At 31.5% G+C, this 10,856-nt stretch overlaps 1 long non-coding RNA gene across 10 annotated transcripts; it reads left to right on the top strand.

Moving 5' to 3' along the window:
* Positions 1-6,842: 6,842 nt before the first annotated feature.
* Positions 6,843-10,622, top strand: LOC103501558 (uncharacterized). Of its 10 annotated transcripts, none has more exons than XR_007817258.1 (9): positions 6,843-7,136; positions 7,239-7,373; positions 7,612-7,694; positions 7,845-7,942; positions 8,206-8,430; positions 8,916-9,057; positions 9,301-9,399; positions 9,872-9,922; positions 10,249-10,622. It is a non-coding gene; the product is annotated as an uncharacterized LOC103501558 (long non-coding RNA). The 10 variants fall into 10 exon arrangements; XR_540344.2 differs by having other exon boundaries at positions 7,839-7,942; XR_007817269.1 differs by having other exon boundaries at positions 7,796-7,942.
* The last annotated feature ends 234 nt before the right edge of the window (positions 10,623-10,856 follow it).

The raw sequence follows: 10,856 nt of genomic DNA, 5'->3' as shown, positions 1-10,856 counted from the left end.
TCTCTAAGCGTTCCTCTCAATAGTGTTTCCCTTATAGCTTTGTTCTTAATAAAACAACAATAACCATGGAGCTCAAGATAAATGTGATTGTCTTGTGCAAGTTTTAAAACACTAATCAAATTCTTTGCTATATCAGGAACGCATAATATATTTTTAAGGACCAGTCTCTTGTCACAATCAATCAAACAGGTATTGCCAATATAAGAAATACGTAAACGATTTCCATTTTCTACTGTAACTTTTTCAATACTTGAATATTCAGTTGGGTTCATTAGATTTTAACAATCTTCAGTTACATGATTAGTGGCTTCATTGGCTATGTATCAATTGGGATCAATAATTGTGCTAGGAGTGGCAAACGAAGTTGCATTCTAAGTTGGCATAAATACTGCTAGATTGGGATTAACAGATCTATTCGAACTCTGTCCATTTCTGTCTTGAACCAAAAGGCTAGGAAACTCCTTGTTATATATATTATAACATACTAAAGCAGAATGGCCGTACTTACCATATACTTGGCACGTTGGTTTATTACCACGTCCTCGATCACGTCCTCGTCCATTGTTGTGATTTCTACATTATCCATTGAAATAATGTCTATTGTTACCATGAAAATTTTGGTTGCTGTGATTTCTTTAATCATTTGAGGAAGGCCTTTGAACCATATGAACAACAAGGCTCTGTGTGATATTTCCTATATTTTTCTGGCTATTTTGATGGTCCAATCTTTTCTACAAAATAAGGAGCTCTGACTGCATGTTTAGCCAAGAGATGTTTGACTTTCCTTGGATCACGACAATGACTAAACTGTAAACATCATCAAGGCATAGCAGTACCTGTGAAATAAGAGCCCTTTTAAGAACGAGACTACCAGCTTGTCCCAAATTATCGACGTTAGTTTTCGTTACACATAAATATTCTTCCATTTTGGTATTACCTTTCCTTATCATATGGAACATTTAATGTAGGAAATCTTCTTTAGCTCGAGATTGAACACCCAAGAAGTCTTGCATTGCTTTCCATAAGTCCTTAGCATTTGTAAAACCTACGATTGAATGACTACATCGAGCGTCATGGAATTGTAGAGCCATCCGAGGAGCAACAAATTAGTGGTCACCCATTATTCGAACAAAGGATTCACAATCTGAGGGGTGGATGAACTTGAAGCTTCAACAGTTGCTTCAACTTCTTCTTCAGTCATGGTAGTGTTTAAGCTTGACGCCAGCTAGAGGTATCCCTCAAGCTTGTAGCTTTTGAGGATTGGGAGAGCAAGGGTCATCCACATAAGTAGTTGTTTCTATCAAGTTGGATAGTGGACAACGGATTTAAAACTTAGTTTAGGGGAGGATTAAAAAAACCTAGTGTACAAAAATTTGGAGTAGTGATGGCGTCAGCCATGGTGCTCTGATACCAAGATGAGATTTAGAGCATATATGTTTTTGGAAAATGTTTCCCCTTGATTTTCTCTATTTCACGTAATGACTAATGGTCATATTATATACACTTCAAATCCCTGAAATTTGGGATGAAAAGAATCAAATAAATAAAATAATACTTCACACAATAAATGCCAAGAGATAGGTGACACTTTGTTACTAGAGAATTAAAAACAAACTTGTGACTTGAGGTAATTTCTTCTCACTGTATTAGCTTTCTTTATTTTGTTGATGAGAGAGATTTAGTTGTGCACTTTCTTGCTAATTGGGCTGCCTAGTCATCTGATACCATCTTCTCTAACACCTTAAGCCAAACTAAAATAAAGATTATATATTTGAGGGTTTTCTCGGTGTTGATTAATATTGAGACTCTCTATATTTTCCTAATCTTACCCAAAAATTTGAATAATTTTTTTTTCGCTACAATTTAGAAATCACCGTACACTTTAGATCCACACGAAAAATCATAATTAATGAATTTATTTAAAAATTTAGAAATTCGTATAATTGTTGAAGGGTCACTTACAGAAAAGGAAAAACATGTCATAATAATTATGTTCATAGTACACAATTTTATTGTTTGCAAAACTGGCAAAAACAAAGTCTAGCCTACATATACAAAATGTAAAATGTCACAAATGCTCTTGTTATAGATATACACTTGATACAAACCTAATACACCTGATGCTCCTTGATACACTTGATATACATTCGACACTTCTTGATAACCTTTGACCTTGATACACTTTATGCATCATGATACTCTTTTGTATGCTTAATACCCTTTGATACACCTGAAACATCTTTATACACCTAATACTCCTTGTTACACTTGATTTTTTCTTAATACATTTGATGCCCTTCTTGCCTTGATACACTTAAAGGCTTCACTGATGAGTTTAATACACTTGATGCACTACTAATAAACTTGTTATGCATCATTGGTACACTCAATAAATTTGATACGCTTGATGCACGTGATATGTTTGATACACCTGAAGTACAACAAATACGTTCACTGATACACTTGATTGATGAAATACACTTGATATGCTTGAAGTTCTACTTATACACTTGATACATTATTGATATACACTTGTAAACTTGATTGATTTACTTAATAATGATTCACTTTACTGATATGGTAATATACTTTAACAATATATTGTTGATATAAGTGATAATAATACACTAAGTTATATCATTCATATACTTAATAAAATTTGAAAAAAAAAAGAAATTACGTAGTAAGTATATTAACCAGCCAATACATATAATATAAGTACATCATAACACTGGACCTACAAAATTAATATAAAGTTAAACCAAAACAAAACCAACATAAAAAAAATAAAATAAAGTCATTTGAAATCAAATTCAACTCAAAATACACATCAAAGAAAGTAAAGAAAAATCACAAACAAAGTTAAATTACTCCGATCAACAACCATTATATTTCATATTGCAATTAATGTACCATTGATATCCTAAATAAGTTTTAAGCAAAGCAAAGCAAATATATATTTCTCAAACTAAACAACTTTCTCAAACATTTCTCTTTCTCTTGCTATACCTTGAATCTTTATACATCTATGAGATGAAAATATAGGAATTGTTGAAAAACAAACTAGGGCTAGATGCAGCAGAATTAATATAAAAAAAATTCTCTAACTCTTAGAACGTAACATACCGTGCATAAACAATTAAATCATGAATAAACATACCTTTGTGTCAATGTTCCAAATTTGAATTGCCTTGTTCTGATAAGGATGATTCTTCAAATTCATATTACCAAAACGCTGTAAAGTCACAAGCATTCTTTGACAATATCTACACACGAACTGGAAATTTGACTCCTCGAATACGGATCTGTTAGAACCTTACAAAGTGAGAATTTTAACTCTCTGTATTCTCTCTTTGTGTAGAACAAATTTCATGTCTTTGCTTGTATGTAAAATAAGATCCCTAAGGTTTTATTTATAGACTTCTTGGGGTTTCATAATATGCTTAGAATTCCTAATAAGCCCACAATTCTTCAATTGGGCTTATTAATTATGTCTCCTATTAGGATTCCAATTCTCAAATTGGATTTATTAATCAAATACCCAACCTAAAGATAAATTTGACCGAGTTCTTTCGTGTGAGACCCGTTAGGGCAAGAAATTATGACTACCTATATTAAATTAAGTCGGTGATCCAACATAACCTAATATAATTTTTGCTTAATCCTTTTATCACGCGATATCCATAATTGAATACAAGAGGCATGAACAAAGTCACCTTATCTATTTCAATTGCTTTCTCGATCAATAAGCACACTGAAATAATAAATGACATTAATATCCTTATCAATTAATTATAGCATGATCATGCATTTCCACATTCACGGTTAATCGAGGGGCCCAGAGATATATCTCCATAATAAGTGGGATAAATTCCATCTTGATTAATCATTTCAACTAAATAATTCATAAAGTATTCGAGTACAACCTTTATAATTATTTGGTTAAAGATAACGTTTGATTGCATCAGAATAGATTAATTATTATGTTTAACACTATGATAATCTTAGGGCTAAGGATCAAAAGGATCAAAAGAATCAATTATTTGAGATTATTAATTTATGACACATGTCCATGTAATAATCTCAAAAGGGGTCAGTCCAATGCTTATTCTCTAATAAGAAAATATGATTATAATTTATGTCTCTACATATATAATCATCCTATGATTATCAATTATAACTCATACTAATCTTAATTTATTATTGTTCCCACAATAATAGAATATAATAACATATTCATGCATATTATTATACAATAACGTGCAATTGAATAATAATGAGAATAATAACTTTTATTAAATAATTAAACAATAAACAAATTATCTATAAAATTATCATAGAGTACAATAAAAAACCAACAGGAAACAATATAGCCCTATCTTGTGATGTAATAGTACGAGACAAAAATTTAGGCATTAGTAGTGCCCGATATAGCCACTATGAGATGGAAAATCTAGGCGCTCGTAGAGGTCCTCATCTCTAATCTAGTCTTAGTAATGGAAACTCTAGGCATCTATTGAATGCCTTCATCAAAAGACCTTTGTGCACAGGAAAATCTCCCTTGTATGGTTACCATATATCTTAGAATATCTCACGTATAGATTAAAACAAGCTAAAATAATCTCGTGCTTTCAAATGGTATGTTTTTCAATCCTGATCTCAGCATGATAAAATCACTCTTTGCATAAGAAATCTCTATACCTTAGTAAATTAGCTTTGCTAAAACATTCTTTAAACTCAAGTACATTAGAAACTTAGCATAACATGTTTGTTTAAAAATTCATCGGTGAACTCATCAATATGCTTTAAGCTTTTCAAACATATCTAAACCTCAAACTCATACTTTGGAAAAACAATCATATAAATCAAGTATAACTCAAATACTTTTACTCAAAGCATGCTTAAACACAATCTAGTAAAACATGTTTAGAAATTAGGTTGAAACTCATTTTTGTCACTCACAATTCAGAGTTTGTCTCCTCTTAGTTTATACACGTCGCAAAGCCTTATCTAATAACTTGTAGAAGTATAATTTATTATATCTTTTTTAGGTAGAATAATGAAGCCTTAACATGAGAAAAATGAAAAAAAAAAACACGTAGCAAATAGGCAAAATAAGATGATTACGCGTTACAAGTGTCAAAAGAGTAAAATGCCTCTTTCAAGCAATTATCTACCTTTACTTGTATTACTCTTTCAATATGTTCAAGAAATTTAGTTTACATCGGTTAAACAAAACAAAAGGTATCCATGTTTATCCCTACTTGATTGAGTCTAACTTCCTAACTCATTGACAAATTTAGCTACTCATGTGACAAATGAAGACAAGGAGATGCACAAGTAATAGAATTTCATTGACAAATTTAGCTACTCATGTGACAAATGAAGACAAGGAGATGCACAAGTAATAGAATTTGATGTGAGTGTTGGTTTTAGTGTTAATTTTTTTATACAATTACTAAATGTAAAGAATGGAAACAAAAAACCAAAACAATCATAAAAGGCTCAAGCTATAGATCATAATTGCTTGTTCTCCATGGTTGATCAATGACTACAAAACTTTTGGACTTGTGGATGGATGCAAAGCATTTAAAATGTCCATGTATGTATATTATTTTTCGATCTTTAATGATGATATTTTTAGGCTTCTAACACTCATCCCTACTAAGCATGTTCCTATTCGACGACTATTTTTATTCTCGTCGGTCTCGACCACATTCTGAAAAAGTTGTTCTGTTGAACAATGGACTGTCTTTTTGTGTGCTCTAAATGCCTCATAGATTTCTTGTTATACATCAATTGGTTTCTCATGATCTTTATATTATGTAGCATTTCTTGATAGCATTGCCTCCAATTATGCATTGAGAATACTGATTAGTTGCCTTTAGCCCAATTACTTCATCTTTTTTCTCAAATCCTGCAATGAAAAACACTAAGAGGTCATAGTTTCAAAATTTCAATGCTTTGTAAACATTCAAATGCATAGTAAACACAATACATAATTTGTAAGTCTATTTGATATGTTTGCTACTACTCTTCCTTAATTATCTTGAATAAAGAAGGACAATAACTTTTATTTCTATAAGTTATCAATCACATTAAACAAGGAAAGAGTCAACTTTAGAAATAAAGTTAAATATATTTGGTTTCAATCTTTGTGTTTATATCTAGAGATACAAATACATATGATATTTAATCACTTAGAAGAAGTCTGTCTTAATTAAAGGTCGAAATATGAATGCTTGTTTACACATTGCTTAGACAAAAGTGAAAGTGTTTGAACTTCAACATGTATTCTAGAGATGAATATATGCAACATTGAGGCACTGAGATGTAGCTTCACTACTAGAAAAAAGAACTTTCTTGACGGTTGTGGTTTTTATTTCTTGACGTTTCTTGAAAAAAACGTCAAGAAAGGGGTGATTGGAAGGATAAACCGTCAATTTTTTTTTTATGAAAAGTGGAGGTAGGCCAATTTTCAGATTTCTTGACATTTTGTAATTAAACGTCAAGTAATATGTATTTTTCCTTTACATTTTAAAAATGTCAAGGATTATCTATTAAATTTTTCATGTTTTTTTAAAACGTCAAGTAATATATGCTTTTTCTTGACGTTTTAAAAACGTTAAGTCATATCAATTAAATTTTTGACGTTTCAAAACGTCAAGAATTTTTATAAAAAAGCGGAGGGAGTCATTTTCCAAAGTTCTTGGCATTTTAAAAATGTCAAGATTTACTAAGTAATTAAAATAAATAAAATATTAAATTTTCTATTAAAAGAAATTAAAAATCCTAAATTTTATTTATTTATGCGTGTTTTGCCTCCCTACACATCACGCTGTGCAAACCCTTGTTTCCTTGGTCTCCGTCGATTTTGCCATGTTGTATTTCCATTGAATGTCACTTGTGTGGTGTGGTTGCGCCGTGTTTCCGCTGAACTTCATCTTCGTTGGAAAACGATATCTCTCACATCTCTTCTCCCATCTCTGACTCCCAAAACCCCATCTTCTAACAAACTTCCTTTTCTTTCCAGATCCTCTGCTTCCCAGTTTCATGGAGCTCAAAGTTCTCATCACATTCTCCTGTCATCTCTTCCTTCATCTTCTTCTTCCTTCAAATTTACCATCTCCTCTAAGGTACCCCTCATCCCCTTTTATTGGGATTTTTAGTGTTACACTTTGGTTCTTTATTCATTTATTTTTGTGTTGCATTTTGGTTTCGGTTTTGTTGACGTGTAGGTGAATGAGGGCTAAACCCCTCCTCCTTTCACTTTGAAAGATCAGGATGGAAGGAATGTGAGTTTTTCTAAATTTAAAGGGAGGCATGTGGTTGTCTATTTCTATCATGTTGAAACTTCTGGTTGCACAAGACAGGTACTTTTTCTATGTTCTAAAATGTTGTTCATATTTTCTTCGTTTAAAATTGACTAATTTGATGCTAGTATATTTCGGGACTCTTTCTTGCTTGAAATAACAACACTTTGAGAAAATGTTGGAGTTTTGTTCTATCTGGATAACCCAAATTTGTTTGGATTGAACACAAACTATTTTTGGTTTAGTTGATTTACATTCAAAATTCTAACAATCCAATATTTGTTAACATAAGACACAGGTATTGTTTGTTTTTTGGTGTGGATTCTTGAAGATAAGAATCGAGCAACTTCAAGTATAGCAGCTAATGTTGCTATAAAGTTGGTCAGTGCTATACCAAATGCACTATTAAAAACCTTTTATTTTGGATCTTTCTCATGCTCTTTCATGTTTGCTAACTTCTCATCAAATACAAATATCTGTAGCATGTACTATAACACTGAATTTGATTATTTCAAATGTACCAAGTAAAAGCGAGGAAGCATTTTGGGAGATCCTTAACAAGTCAGAAGTTGTTCTTCATTTGATTGGCATTATTAGATACTTTTCTGGAGCTATGAACCTAATTGAAGGTATTTAACCTCTTTTTTCTCTTTTAAGTACATTACTCTGTCAGTGGTTTGCATCCTTAGCAAGTACAACAAGTTTTGCCAATTCTTGTGACACTACAACTTATTTTCTTTTCCTTTCAATTCTTAAGTTCAACGAAATAAATCTTTGAGTTACTAACCCATCTGAGTACTGTTTAAAGCGTTCTTTTAGATTTCACAGCTAACTTTCTTTCCATACATTATCAACCTAATAATTGTTTATTGAATTTGGGCCACAAAACCAGAAAAGGAAGGGACCTTCATCATCTGGAGCTGCTAACAATACTGGAACAGGGAATACCATTGGACCTAACTCCCAACCATCAACTCCATTAACTCACAGCCTGCTGATGGAGCTGTTATTGCCCCCAATATGTAGAATGTTAATAGCATGCCAAAGAATATGTTGTTGTATGTTGTTCTTTACGAATGATGGAACAGAGGGTCTTGCATCGTCCACAAACCAGCTGGTAAAGGAACTTATTACCTCAACAACATATTATGTGCGTCAACAGAGAGACAAAAATTCTAACCAGTTTTGTTGCATGAACATTTGCTTGTATCACAACCCATGCATCGGTCTGGTATAGAATAATTCTAGGGATCTTTGGTTAAAATTCCTGATGGCTAGTGAAGTATACAGGTGTTATCAGTTTGATACTTAGAATAATATCTTTTAGCTTTCTTTCTTTTCAATTCCCAATGTTCTAGAATTTAGATTCCAATGAATACCAGTCTCTTTCTTATGACCATGTATGTGTGATAGATATGGATTAGCTGTGATGACGGCGACAATTATTCTTGCATGTTTATTGTTTTACATGTTTGGCTATGTCTTCTTAACATGATATAAAATATCCTTTATTTTGTGCTGAAATATCATTTTCGATAGCTCTTCTGTGTCATTTACTTGATTAAACCGGTAATTATAATATTTAATTATTTCCCATTTTAGGAAGACATAGAACATCTTGGAGATATTGCCTCCTTGGATGACAATGTGGAATCTTTTCTCTCACATGATGATGGAGATAGAAGGGATTTGTTTAGCACATTAAAGCAGATCCCTTTTGAGCATGTTGCAGAAAATTCAAAGGGTAATCCATGATTGCTTCATTCAAACAGCGGTCATGGATGTCCTACTTCATTCAATTGAATGATAAAAAATATAATTTAGCTTTTAATTCATTAACTGAACTTATGGTTCACTGTTCTAGTTCCTATATTTTAGTCTATTTAATTGTTTGCTAATGCATTTGATCGAGTTAATTGTTTTTAATATCACAAGGGTTTGTCTCTTTATTTCCTTCCATACTTATGTTGTAACTTTGTTTTTACAGGATTGATAATGGCAAGGAGTATTATCCTTACTCCAACAAGAAAAGATCCCACATTGAGTGCATTAAGGAACTTTGCAGCAATTAGAAGAAAAGAACTTGGTTAGCTTTCTCTTTTGGTTTTCAAGAGATGTAATTATACTCTTAGTTTCTCTTTGAGTAAGCTTAACAGGGGGATGGTTTTATGAATAAAAGTATTGTCAATTTGTTTAACTTGTTTTTGGTTAGTTTTGGACATCTCTACACGTAGTGATACATTTGACTTATCCATGAATTGTTAATTAATTGCAGTTGGTTAGGCAATTGCAAGGTAAATCAATGTTTAGAAATCTTGAAATCTTGAGGTTGTGAAGTATGTTTTTCACATCTAATCAATGTTTAGTTTTTAGATTGGTTTAAATTTATCGTTTTAATCATTTATTTCAGTCAATGCTTTAAATTTTGAGGACTTTGTATGCTTGTCATTGTGGAAAATTATTGAGTCTGGTTTATGTAAATATTTCAATTGGTTGGCATCTGAAGTATAATTCAATATCAAAATGAAGTCTCTTTTCAATCGGGTTTATGTTTGCAGGGAAGAGATATCCTTGATATAAACAAACTTGTTGGTCCTTTTGGCACTAAGGTTGGTATATTTTACTGTTTACATGTTAATTTTATTTTTGTACACTAAAGTTCTATCTTTAGTTCAAGAAGGCTTGTATAACATGTTCTTCACTCTTTTTATATAAAGTAGGCACTTTTAGGCAAAATATAGGGTAGAAAGTTCTTTGAGCCACATCATATGTGTTGATCCTTTGAGGAAAAATTGACCTACGATACACCAAGTTCTTTGAGCCACACCGTATGTATTGATTCTATTCGAATTTTTTTAGTCATATATCAAATTATTTCTTTTGTGGGTATAATAATTTTTATGAATACTAATTCATTTATTTTGCATGTATACAGATTGATACATGAAAATCATACTCACAAGTCGAGTTAAACGAGGTGCGGGTTGAGTTAGTTGATTTTTTGGGTTTGTACATATGATTACGACTTATTTATGATTGTGAAGTAGGAAATTTTTTGTTGTGGTTGTCATTCTAAAACTTTATGTATATAGATAATATAGGTGAATTTTTTGAATTGTTCATATGGAGGGATGTTGATTAGATTTATTATAGATAGATATACTTTTGGGCTAAGTTAGTTAATTAGAGGATGTTGAGTTGAATTCTTGGCAGTCTGATGGAAGTATTTATATTGGTCTTATAAATGATCTGCAATATTCATATATGTAAAGTTTTAGAAATGATATGGTGCAAGGTTTTATATATTTATATATGTTCGAGTTTTGAAACTATATTTGATAAATATTGTCATTTATATGTATTTATGGAACAACTACTGGACTATTATACAGGTCCAATTGGAGCATAATACAGGAACAAAAATATAATTGAATTACAATTTAAAAAAAAAATCGAAAAATGCATGACGGTTTTAAAATGCCATAAACAAGTGTATTCTTGACGGTTTTCAATGTCATAAACAATCATTTTGTTGACGGTTAT

This window comes from Cucumis melo, chromosome 2 (assembly GCF_025177605.1).
Source record: "Cucumis melo cultivar AY chromosome 2, USDA_Cmelo_AY_1.0, whole genome shotgun sequence".
In the NCBI taxonomy this organism is placed as follows: domain Eukaryota; kingdom Viridiplantae; phylum Streptophyta; class Magnoliopsida; order Cucurbitales; family Cucurbitaceae; genus Cucumis; species Cucumis melo.
Note: the sequence above shows the minus strand (reverse complement) of the source record. Positions and strands in the feature narration are given on the sequence as shown.